We start from the raw sequence: 12,580 nt of genomic DNA on the forward strand, positions 1-12,580 counted from the left end.
GTAGTAGCTGGGATTTATAGTTAACCTACAATCAAAGAGCATTCTGAACTCCACCAAGGATAGAATTGAACTAAATTTGGCACATAGAATTCCCATAACAACCAACAGAAAATACTGGGAGGGTTTGGTGGCCATTGACCTTGGGTTCTGGAGTTGTAGTTCACCTACGTCCAGAGAGCATAGTGGACTCAAACAATGATAGCTCTGGAGCAAATGTGGCACAAATACTCAATATGCTCAACAATATGCAAACAATGTATTGTTGAAGGCTTTCATGGCTGGAATCACTAGGTTCTTGTGGGTTTTTTCGGGCTATAGAGCCATGTTTTAGAGGCATTTCTCCTGACGTTTCGCCTGCATCTATGGCAAGCATCCTCAGAGGTAGTGAGGTCTGTTGGAATTAGGACAAGGGGTTTATATATCTGTGGAATGGCTGGGGTGGGGCAAAGAGCTCTTCCCTGCTGCAGTTAGGTGCAAACAAACTTGCTCCCTTCTCCCTAAGACTTCATCTCACATATGGCTATCATGTCTCCTCTCAGCCTTCTCTTCTTCAGGCTAAACATGCCCAACTCTTTAAGCCGCTCCTCATAGAGCTTGTTCTCCAGACCCTTGATCATTTTAGTTGCCATCCTCTGGGCACATTCCAGCTTAGAGTCAACATCTCCCTTCAATTGTGGTGCCCAGAATTTGACACAATATTCCAGGTGTGGTCTGACAAAGATAGAAGAGAGTATGGGGAGCATGACTTCCCTAGATCTAGACACTAGGCTCCTCTTGATGCAGGCCAAAATCCCATTGGCATTTTTTTGCAGTCAATGGGATGTTGACCTGCATCAATAGGAGCCTAGTGTCTAGATCCAGGGAAGTCATGCTCCCCATGCTCTATTCTGCTTCGGTTAGACCACACCTGGAATATTGTGTCCAATTCTGGGCACCACAGTTCAAGAGAGATGTTGACACGCTGGAATGTGTCCAGAGGAGGGCGACTAAAATGATCAAGGGTCTGGAGAACAAGCCCTATGAGGAGCGGCTTAAGGAGCTGGGCATGTTTAGCCTGAAGAAGAGAAGGCTGAAAGGAGACATGATAGCCATGGATAAATATGTGATAGGAAGCCACAGGGAGGAGGAGGGAGCAAGCTTCCTTTCTGCTTCCCTGGAGGCTAGGACGCAATGGGACAATGGCTTCAAACTACAAGAGAGGAGATTCCATCTGAACATGAGGAAGAACTTCCTGACTGTGAGAGCCATTCAGCAGTGGAACTCTCTGCCCCGGAGTGTGGTGGAGGCTCCTTCTTTGGAGGCTTTTAAACAGAGGCTAGATGGCCATCTGTCAGGGGTACTTTGGATACAATATTCCTGCTTCTTGGCAGAATGGGGTTGGACTGGATGATGGCCCAGGAGGTCTCTTCCAACTCTTGGATTCTATGATTCTATGAAGGGCAGCAGGGAAGGGCTCAGGAATTGGAGGGCGAAGAGGAATCGGACGATGAGGTTTTGCAAGTGCCCACAGTGTCCAAAACTGGTGACCAGCAGAGACTAGCACCGCTTTCTCTCCACTTTCACCATGAAGCCTGATATCATGGGAAGGGCTCCATGGTGAAAGGGGAGGAGCTGTGATGTAGAACGGGATAATCAGTGCTTCTGATAAGATCGTAAGGCCAAACGCATTGTCCGTTTCTGCTTCATGAAAGATAGCCTTAAATCCTTCCATCTTGGTGTATACGACAGTCTTGCTGCTGTGGTCCTATATGGCATCCACATTGGAGGCACCTTCCATCTTGGTGCATACGACAGTCTTGCTGCTGTGGTCCTATATGGCATCCACGTTGGAGGCACCTTCCATCTTGGTGCATACGGCAGTCTTGCTGCTGTGGTCCTATATGGCATCCACGTTGGAGACACCTTCCATCTTGGTGCATACGGCAGTCTTGCTGCTGTGGTCCTATATGGCATACACGTTGGAGACACCTTCCATCTTGGTGCATACGGCAGTCTTGCTGCTGTGGTCCTATATGGCATCCACGTTGGAGACACCTTCCATCTTGGTGCATACGGCAGTCTTGCTGCTGTGGTCCTATATGGCATCCACGTTGGAGACACCTTCCATCTTGGTGCATACGGCAGTCTTGCTGCTGTGGTCCTATATGGCATCCACGTTGGAGACACCTTCCATCTTGGTGCATACGGCAGTCTTGCTGCTGTGGTCCTATATGGCATCCACATTGGAGACACCTTCCATCTTGGTGCATACGGCAGTCTTGCTGCTGTGGTCCTATATGGCATCCACGTTGGAGACACTTTCCATCTTGGTGCATACGGCAGTCTTGCTGCTGTGGTCCTATATGGCATGCACGTTGGAGGCACCTTCCATCTTGGTGCATACGGCAGTCTTGCTGCTGTGGTCCTATATGGCATCCACGTTGGAGACACCTTCCATCTTGGTGCATACGGCAGTCTTGCTGCTGTGGTCCTATATGGCATGCACGTTGGAGACACCTTCCATCTTGGTGCATACAGCAGTCTTGCTGCTGTGGTCCTATATGGCATCCACGTTGGAGACACCTTCCATCTTGGTGCATACGGCAGTCTTGCTGCTGTAGTCCTATATGGCATCCACGTTGGAGACACCTTCCATCTTGGTGCATACGGCAGTCCTGCTGCTGTGGTCCTATATGGCATCCACGTTGGAGACGTTGGAATGACATTAGGAAACAATGACTGATTTCTGGAGAGGTGAGAATAGGGCTGGACCCATTTGAGGTGGGTTTCCCTCTTCTTTTTGAGATACAATACTTTGCAGTATTCTCCCTTCTTTATGATGTGAAATTTTTGCAATTCAGACAAAATGGGAAGGTATCTGACAAGGTTGGAAAAACCCATCTTGAGGATCCCAACCCACAATGTTAGCAGATTGGCCCAAATGTGATCCTGATGAATCCTGATGACAGATTTGATGAATTAAACATATGCTTTTTTTAAGCAGCTCGTCCTCCTCCCAGTGAAATTGAAGCAACAGGACATTCAACTGGACTCATTGCTGGGATCATGGTCATCATCGTGAGCTTGGCATTGGGATTGGCCCTGATTGGAGGCCTGCTTTATCTCGTTCTACGTAAGACTTCATGAACTTCCCAGAATTCCTGTGTTTCCTTACCAGTCTGGGGGGGGGGGGGGGAGACATACAACAATACTAATGAATCTGGGTTGTTGTAGGTTTCCAAGAGAGGAGATTCCATCTGAATATGAGGAAGAACTTCCTGACTGTGAGAGCCATTCAGCAGTGGAACTCTCTGCCCCAGAGTGTAGTGGAGGCTCCTTCTTTGGAAGCTTTTTAAACAGAGGCAGGATGGTGATTTGAATGCAATATTCCTGCTTCTTGGCAGAATGGGGTTGGACTGGATGGCCCAGGAGGTCTCTTCCAACTCTTTGATTCTATGATTCCAGGCTATATGGCCATGTTCTAGAGGCATTTTCTCCTGACGTTTCGCCTGCATCTATGGCAAGCATCCTCAGAGGTAGTGAGTTCTGTTAGAAGTAGGAAAATGGGTTTATATATCTGTGGAATGACCAGGGTGGGACAAAGGGCTTTTGTCTGCTGTAGCTGGGTGTGAATGTTTCAACTGACCACCTTGACTAGCATTTAATGGCTTGGAAATGCCTGGGGGAAACTCTTGTAGAGAGGTGATTTGATGTGCCTGATTGTTTATTCTCTGTTGTTTTGCTGTTGTAATTTTTCAGTTCTTCAAAAGGGAGGAATTGTTGAAAGAGAGGCTGTTGGGGAAGGAGTGGGTTGAAGCCTCTTCAACCTGAAGTATCTCAAAGGGATAAAGAACAGCTGCCATGTGGCATAAAACAGAAGGTTTTGGATGAGAAGTTAGCCAGGCTCAGACAGAGCACTAGTTCCACCTACTGGCTCCTGTTATTATAATGTCCTTGTGCCAAAGAGCACCAAAATAAAGACCTTATTGGATTGTTGTAGGTTTTTTTGGGCTATATGGCCATGTTCTAGAAGCATTCTCTCCTGACATTTCGCCTGCATCTGTGCCAAGCATCCTCAGAGATAGTCAGGTCTGTTGGAACTAGGAAAAGGGGTGGAATGACCAGGGTAGGACAAAGGACTCTTGTCTGCTGGAGCTAGGTATGAATGTTTCCACTGACCACTTTGATTAGCATTTGATGGCCAGGCAGTGCCTGGGGCAGTCTTTTGTTGAGAGGTGATTAGATGTCCCTGATTGTTTCCTCTCTGTTGTTGTGCTGTTGTAATTTTAGAGTTTTATTTTAATACTGGTAGCCAGATTTTGTTCATCTTCATGGTTTCCTCCTTTCTGTTGAAAGACCTTATTGCCATCAGGATGGACAATGGGTGGGAATGATGGGAGATGTAGCCAAATCAGGGTTTCCTACCAAGTTTTGATTCTTTGCTTTCTTTCCATTCTTGCAGGGATAAAGCAACCAATCTCAGACTCCACCCCGTCTGGACCTCCAACCTATGAAAATGTACCTCATCCAGGACAGAGGAACATTGAGGTGAGCCCAGCTCCTTCGGCTTCCTCTTTGCTATTTACATTCATTTCAATGTATGGGGCCTCCACGAATCAGAGATGGCCAATCAACATACACATAGTAGGTAAAGGTAGTCCCCTGACATTAAGTCCAGTCGTGTCTGACTCTGGGACTTTGGTGCTCATCTCCATTTCTAAGCCGAAGAGCCAGCGTTGTCTGTAGACACCTCCAAGGTCATGTGGTCAGCATGACTGCATGGAGCGCCGTTACCTTCCCGCTGGAGCGGTACCTATTGATCTACTCACATTTGCATGTTTTCGAACTGCTAGGTTGGCAGAAGCTAGGACTGACAGCGGAAGCTCACGCTGCTCCCCGGAATCGAACCTGCGACCTTTCGATCAACAAGCTCAGCAGCTCAGTGCTTTAACCCACTGCATTAGTATGCAGGCTAATAATTGTATACATTAACAAACAGTTAGTAGAGGCTTGGAAGGTTGCTATTTGCAACAGCTTCATTGAGCCATTTCGCTTTCTAAGGAGAGTTCAGGCTTGGTTTCCTCTCAGACCGAAGACTAATTTGTTAATTCACCAATTAACATCTCACTTTTTTCCAAATGCAGCTGGGATCATCCATTCTAGATGCACTCAACAGGGGTCAGGATTTGGGGCCAATTTAGAGACTTTGCCAGTGGGTAAATGTCAAATGTTGTGTTCTTTCTTTGGAACAGGAGAATCCGGGAAGTTCTTCCGACCCGAGCAGCCATACATATCAGGTGAGCAGAAGGGAGGGTTCAACATCTTTGGTGGGTTCAAAAAACATGCATTTTTCAAAAGTCCACAATAACAGTGTTGGGTTTGTATGCGAGGCGTGAGTGGAAGAGTTGGATGGTCCTCTATCGGGAGGGCTTGGATGGTGTCTTCCTTTATGACAGAATGGGGTTGAAAAGGATGGATGGCACTTGGAGATGGCTTCAAACGCTATGATTCTAGGATTTCAAGTCCACTTGGCCCTTGGTTACTGTCTCTTTGCAAGAGCAGAAAATAGTTTCATAGTGAAGTCGATATTTAGAATTCTAAGGACCGCGGATACGGAGAGTCCGTGCCTGGCGAGGCTAGCGAACCACCGAAGTTCCCAGAAGAATCATAGAATCTTAGAATCCTAGAATCGTAGAGTTGGAAGAGACCTCCTGGGCCATCCAGTCCAACCCCATTCTGCCAAGAAGCAGGAATATTGCATTCAAATCACCCCCGACAGATGGCCATCCAGCCTCTGTTTAAAAGCTTCCAAAGAAGGAGCCTCCACCACACTCCGGGGCAGAGAGTTCCACTGCTGAACGGCTCTCACTGTCAGGAAGTTCTTCCTCATGTTCAGAAGTTAAGACTCACCAATGAAGGCAAATGACAGAGGCTTTAATATAAAATCTGCAGAAGGGGTGAAATGTACAGCAATGGATGCCCAAATGTACAAGCATATCCACACTGGAGTGTGTAACTGATCCATGCATTAACATTGTCTGAATTTGATTCCCCCCCCCCCCCACATCCCTAATTGGCTGGGCACAGGGAGCCAGCCAGCACTGCCTCCACTCCTGATTGGTTGGGGGTCAAACTCAAGCCAGCTCACTCTGGGAATGGCATTGACCCTGATGATGGAGCTGGGGATTTCCTCCTTCATGGGTGGGAAAGCCCAGAGGCTTTCTTTGTGCCCCCAAAGAAGAGATGCCCATATTTGGGGAGTTGAGGTCATAGTTTCAAATACAATGGGTGTCCAGGCATGGAGATAATGGGGTTATGTAGAAGTAAAGTCCAGGATGTCGGGGACAATGGGTGCTGTGAGTCCCCAAGCACATTCCTAGACAGGACAGACCAAGGGAAGGTTCCAAGATGTCTCTCAAGATGTCAGGGTGATCATAGTTTCCTTAAGCACCTCTGGCTGAAGGCGCAATGGGGCATTCCAGCCATGTTGTCCCTGCCTTAGGTCAAAACAGAGGCTGAGCAGTGCCTCTTGTCTTGGGAAATGAAATCTATTTCATAAGCAGAGATATATAAATAATCCCCAGAGGGTGATGCCCATATTTGCGGAGTTGAGGTCATAGTTTCAAACACAATGGGAGTCCAGGCATGGAGATGATGGGGTTATGTAGAAGTAAAGTCCAGGATGCCGGGGACAATGGGTGCTGCGAGTCCCCAAGTCCATTCCTAGACAGGATAGATCAAGGAAAGGTTCCAAGATGTCTATTGAGATGTCAGGGTGATCATAGTTTCCTTAAGCACCTCTGGCTGAAGGCGCAATGGGGCATTCCAGCCATGTTGTCCCTACCTTAGGTCAAAACAGAGGCTGAGCAGTGCCTTTTGTCTTGAGAAATGAAATCTATTTCATAAGCAGAGATATATAAATAAAAGCCAGCTCACTCTGGGATTGATACTGACCCTGGTGACGCAGCTGGGGATCCCCTTCTTCCGGACTGGAAAGCCCAGAAGCCAACAATCAGCCGCTGTGCATGTTCCTTTGGGTGGAGAGGAATCCCCAGAAGGTGGTGCTGAAGCCAACGCAGACTTTAGGGGGTCAACTCCAAGGAGAGATGACCCTTAGTTCCCACCAAAGAGGGAACGCTACCTTGGCAAGCCTTCAGGGAAGCCTGATTCCAGCAATTTTATTGATATTAATAATTGAAGTGAGACTCTTGCCAAGGCGAAGAAGGGGCACCGAGGTGTCTTTATTAGCGATTCAGCTGAGATCGGATGCATTGCAGGAATAGTTCCACTACAAGCATACCAATACAAGAGTTACAGGCATTTTTATAGGCAAAATACAGGTTTGAAAGTTTCAAAACTCCCTCCCTCTTTGGCTCCTTAGCAAATCAGGGAGAGGGAGGCAGGACGGAAGAGGGGCATTGTTTTGTCCAGCAAAGGTTGATTTCATTAAGAAAGGTTTTCCTGCCTTAGATCTGATAAGGTGTGTCTTCTGATGGATTTTGAGAAGGGAACAAACAGGGACCCCTGGGGTCAGCCTTGCCGCTTTGTGATTCAAAGTGTCCAAAGAAATTTCCTTTGCCTGCCAGACAAAGAGCAAACAAGAGGATGTTTCAGCTTGCTATTGTAAAATGGTTGATGATTTGGTTGGTTTCGAGGAAGCTTGGCTCTCCCTCAGGCATTGTAACAGTCCTTGGTCCCATTTTCTAGGGCAAAAGTTGGGGGGGGGGGGGGCAAGACAAAGGTCAAGCAATATTTCATAGCAAGATACATACATTCAAATCATAAGCATTTCATAGCAACAAAACCCCATCTTTGTCCCACATCCCAAGTATATTTAATAAGAGGATTAATTTTCATGAAGAAGCCTGAAGTCCAATGTTTTAAAAGGTCTTTGAGGAAAGTTCATGAGGGAGAGAGTATGTACTGAAGTCCAAGGCATGCAGGCAGAGAGTCCATGATCATTGGGAAGGCTGGCAGATGAAACCCCAGCTGTGCTGCAACTGAGTCACACTTTGGTCCTTGGGAAACTACAACTCTCACAAAAGGGCAGAAGTCCCAAGATCCAGGCGTTTCCCAAAAGCCTCGTGGGGTCCTGGTTGTTGTCAGTGCCTTGGCAATGTGACCAAGACTTAACCCTTGTTGTGTAGTCTGTGATATCAAGCTCTTTTTGGGGGGCTTTCCCAGCGAGGAAGGCCCCAGAAGACCGCAAAGGGGGTCTTTGACCTTGGTGAGCTGCCAGCAAAAGCCAATCCAAAGCGCAAAATATTAAGAATTAATCCCACCAGAGGCTGAAGAGGTATCCAGCGACCGAAGCGTTTATTTCTGCGATTCAGCTGAAAAGGATGCGTTACAGGGATATTTCCACCATAAGCATACAGTACAGTGATTTTCAGGCATATTTATACAGGCAAAACAAAGGAAACCCGGTTTGAAAATCCCGCCCGCCTTCTGTCAGTTTGCTCGGCCCTGATTGGCTGGCCCTGGAACAGCTGGGAGGAGGTTTGGCCGCTGGTCCCGCCTCTCCTCCAATCGCCAGGCGCTGTCGCCTCCAGGGGGCCAATCAGAGCTTCCATAGCGCCTCCGAGAATTGTCCAATCAGCGGCCAGGAGGCGGGACAAGGCTTGACAGCTCAGAGGGGGCGGAATGCTTGGGAGGCGTTCCGCCAGCTGATTGAGAGCCTTTGTTCTAGAACGGCAGGGTGGCAGACAGGAGAAACAAAGGATTTCCTGATTTCTGATTGCAGATGTGTATAGACATGAAAAGGGGGCTATTGATGGTATTCGGATCTCAACTCTGCAGACAAGGGGATCCTTAATCGCAAAGGAGCTTACACAAATACCATGATTGATTTAATCAGTCCGTTTTCCGGGTGTTGGTTGACCCATCTCTGGCTTATTCGTCTGACTCTGAAAACAAACCTTGAGATAATGGCCAACCCTGATCCATGCAAAATGTCAATATGAATAGGGTTATTCTGAGGAAATGGGATTTCCTCAGCTATATCCTCAGGCCCGGCATGGGGTCTGGTCCTGCTCTCTGTGGGATCCTCCTGTGCCATCTGGGTTCCACACAGGAAACCCATCGTTCACCTCACCCAGGGAGTTGTCCTCAGCGGCAGGAGTGGATTATGGGTCCCACAGTTCGATCTGGGTCTCTTCACTGTGCAGAGGGGACCCCTGGACCTCGACGCCCCCCTCATTTTTAAGGCAGTTAATGGGATAATTTAGACATACACATACATGCGCTCAGGGAAAGGGGAGGGAGGAAGGGCCAGGAAGGAAAAGAGCATCAGAGGGACTGCGTGTGTGAGAGAGAGACTTAACCATAGATGTGGGTGAAATGTCAGGAGGGAATGCTCCTGGAACATCCCTTCCTTAGGTTTTAGGAGAAGGAGGTAAGAGGGAGCAGCAGGATTTCTCTGGGAGATAGAGGAAAGAATTCACAGAATACTGGCTTCTTAGAAGATGGGAGGGGAGGGAGAAGAGAGGGAGAGAGAGAGAGAGAGAGAGAGAGAAAGGATGGGTTCCAGAGACATTTCACAAGCACATGGAACTCTTTGGTGAGGTCTGGTTCTTAGAGAGAAAAGGGGAAAAGCAGAGAGAGAGAGAGAGAGAGAGAGAGAGAGAGAGACCCAGCAAACTTTATTTGGCAAAAGGAAACAGGAGTAGGAAAAAAGGTCCCCCCCCTACACCTCCCTTTGTTTGCAAGAGGAGAGAGGGAGGAGGGGTTTGAAAGCAAAAAGGGGGAGTTGGAGAGTAAAGAGAAAACAAAGGAAAGGCAGGGACATTGGTGACTGCCCCTGAAAAATGGGTTTTGTAGTTGCACAGAAGAGAAGGGGAGAAGAAGAGAGCTCTTGGGTCAGGGAAACCAGGCGAGAGAGAGAGACTTTTGCAAGGCAGCCGAGTCACATCAGTGGCAGGGTCTCTCCTGGTGAGGAGAGACATTGTTTATTATAAATAAACAGGCATTGATGATTCAGCTTTAGAAAGGAAGGGATGTAGTAGCTTGGTGAAGAAGGGAATGAGCAATGCCTCCCTTTTCCATCTGAAGGAAGGAAAAAGGTGGCACAGGAGAAAGCAGGAGAGGAGGAGAGCAAAAAATTTCCCTAGTGCGTTCCCTCAAGGGGCAGGAGGGAAAAAAATAATAGAAGGAGCATATAAATGCAGACATATCATACATGGGGAATAGGGAAATGGGGGGTTGGAAAGGGAAGGAAGGAGTCAGGGAGATTGGGTAAAGGGAAATGGGGATGGGATGGTAGGGGAACAAGCAGTTTTTTTCAAGGAGAGGGAAAAGGGTCTGGAGGGGGTTTCCTGGGGGTTGGGGCTTTGTTACCTTCCCCTTGCATGGTAGGAGTTGGCCACAACTACCCCCCTTCCACCTCCCTCCGGCACATGGCAAAAGACATGAGGCGTAGGCGTGCTCGGTCCACCTGGCCCCCCCACAGCGATCCGACTGCCGTGAGGGGCCACGAGGCTCCACCTTCCAAGGGCCTGGTGGGCCACTTCTTCATGCAGTTTTACCATACTGGCCTGCGTCAACGACGCAACCCTGTTCCATTCCGCCAGTGCTCTTCCTAAAGGTGTATCTGATGGAACGGGACGTTTGATCCTGGAAGAACAGACGCCTATCTCTCAACTACCAGCCCCACAGACCAGTGGTTAATCAGGGAAGCCCCCCCAACCGTAAGGCAGGCCAGAACCTGAAAGGTGCCTGGATAGGAGAGCTCGGGGCGATCAGCACTTGACAGCTAGGTGGTCCCAAAAGGGGAGGACTCCCTTTCCCACGTAGCCCCCGCCAAGTCCGCAAAAGCGAGCTGAATTGCAATTCCGGGCCTCAAACGCCTAGGTGTTCGCTGCCCCCCGCCAGGAATTTGTTACCGAGATCTAGAGAATCCCTCCCCAGTGGGCCGACTCCGAAGCTGGTTCGGAAAGCCTAGAATCTCCTCCCACCTGACGATCACAAAAGGGCAGCCCACGGTTGCTTCTCTTACCCGTCCGGACGTTTTCCTTTCCCCCTTCCGCGTCAGTCACTCCTCTTCCAGGAAGTCCTTGGATCAAGGCTTCCCTGGCGCTCCTTTGTGCCGAAACTCTAGGTCAGAGCTTGGGAGGAAGTGGCTGTGGGAGAATTTGTAGTTTTGTCAAGAAGGAGAGTCCAAATTAAGAGAGGCGCCTCTTTTCCCAAGCCGTTCCTCCTTTGCTGCTGGCCCAAAGAATCAGACCAAGGCGCCTGCTTGAAAATTTAGGCTATAATTTAGTCTGGGCCTCAAGCAGGGTCCCTTCGTGGTAAAGCCAAATGATATCAAGCTCTTTTTGGGGGGCTTTCCCAGCGAGGAAGGCCCCAGAAGACCGCAAAGGGGGTCTTTGACCTTGGTGAGCTGCCAGCAAAAGCCAATCCAAAGCGCAAAATATTAAGAATTAATCCCACCAGAGGCTGAAGAGGTATCCAGCGACCGAAGCGTTTATTTCTGCGATTCAGCTGAAAAGGATGCGTTACAGGGATATTTCCACCATAAGCATACAGTACAGTGATTTTCAGGCATATTTATACAGGCAAAACAAAGGAAACCCGGTTTGAAAATCCCGCCCGCCTTCTGTCAGTTTGCTCGGCCCTGATTGGCTGGCCCTGGAACAGCTGGGAGGAGGCTTGGCCGCTGGTCCCGCCTCTCCTCCAATCGCCAGGCACTGTCGCCTCCAGGGGGCCAATCAGAGCTTCCATAGCGCCTCCGAGAATTGTCCAATCAGCGGCCAGGAGGCGGGACAAGGCTTGACAGCTCAGAGGGGGCGGAATGCTTGGGAGGCGTTCCGCCAGCTGATTGAGAGCCTTTGTTCTAGAACGGCAGGGTGGCAGACAGGAGAAACAAAGGATTTCCTGATTTCTGATTGCAGATGTGTATAGACATGAAAAGGGGGCTATTGATGGTATTTCTGGTGCCCTTGCCCTTTGCAGAACTATAAGTTACTATCCCTTACTTTGGGGGGGGGGGTGCTCGACATCATTAGTTGTAGTTTCCCACGGTCTTCAGCCTTCCTTACCAGATTGGAGGGGCCTCGTTGAACTGCAACTCCCAGGATCCCATAGCGTTGTGCCATGAAAGTTCAAATGGAATCATAGAATCATAGAATCAAAGAGTTGGAAAAGACCTCCTGGGCCATCCGGTCCAACCCCATTCTGCCAAGAAGCAGGAATATTGCACTCAAATCACCCCTGACAGATGGCCATCCAGCCATGGCCCTGGTTTTCATGTTGTATATAATTGTGTGGTTTCTTCTATGTTGTCTTTTCAGTCCTTGCAAAAGAGAACCCTGGATGTCTATGAAGAGATCAAGCATCTCAAATGACAGATCAAACCATCGCTCCCTCTTCTACTTTGAGTGTGGATTTTCCCATTCAGGTAACATCCGTTCTCCCTTGACTGCAAGACGGATTCAATGCCCTCCACTGAAAACACCTAATTATGGGTATGTCCACACCATAGGATGAATGCAGTTTGACACCCCTTGGACTATGTATTGTCAAAGGCTTTCATGGCCGGAATCACTGGGTTGTTGTAGGTTTTTTCGGGCTATATGGCCATGGTCTGGAGGCATTCTCTCCTGAC

At 48.7% G+C, this 12,580-nt stretch overlaps 1 long non-coding RNA gene across 1 annotated transcript; it reads left to right on the plus strand.

Moving 5' to 3' along the window:
* Positions 1 to 4,436: 4,436 nt before the first annotated feature.
* On the plus strand, positions 4,437 to 12,330 carry LOC137097987 (uncharacterized). Its single transcript, XR_010910528.1, has 3 exons — positions 4,437 to 4,527; positions 5,232 to 5,276; positions 12,267 to 12,330. It is a non-coding gene; the product is annotated as an uncharacterized lncRNA (long non-coding RNA).
* The last annotated feature ends 250 nt before the right edge of the window (positions 12,331 to 12,580 follow it).

Source organism: Anolis sagrei, chromosome X (assembly GCF_037176765.1).
Source record: "Anolis sagrei isolate rAnoSag1 chromosome X, rAnoSag1.mat, whole genome shotgun sequence".
NCBI lineage: Eukaryota > Metazoa > Chordata > Lepidosauria > Squamata > Dactyloidae > Anolis > Anolis sagrei.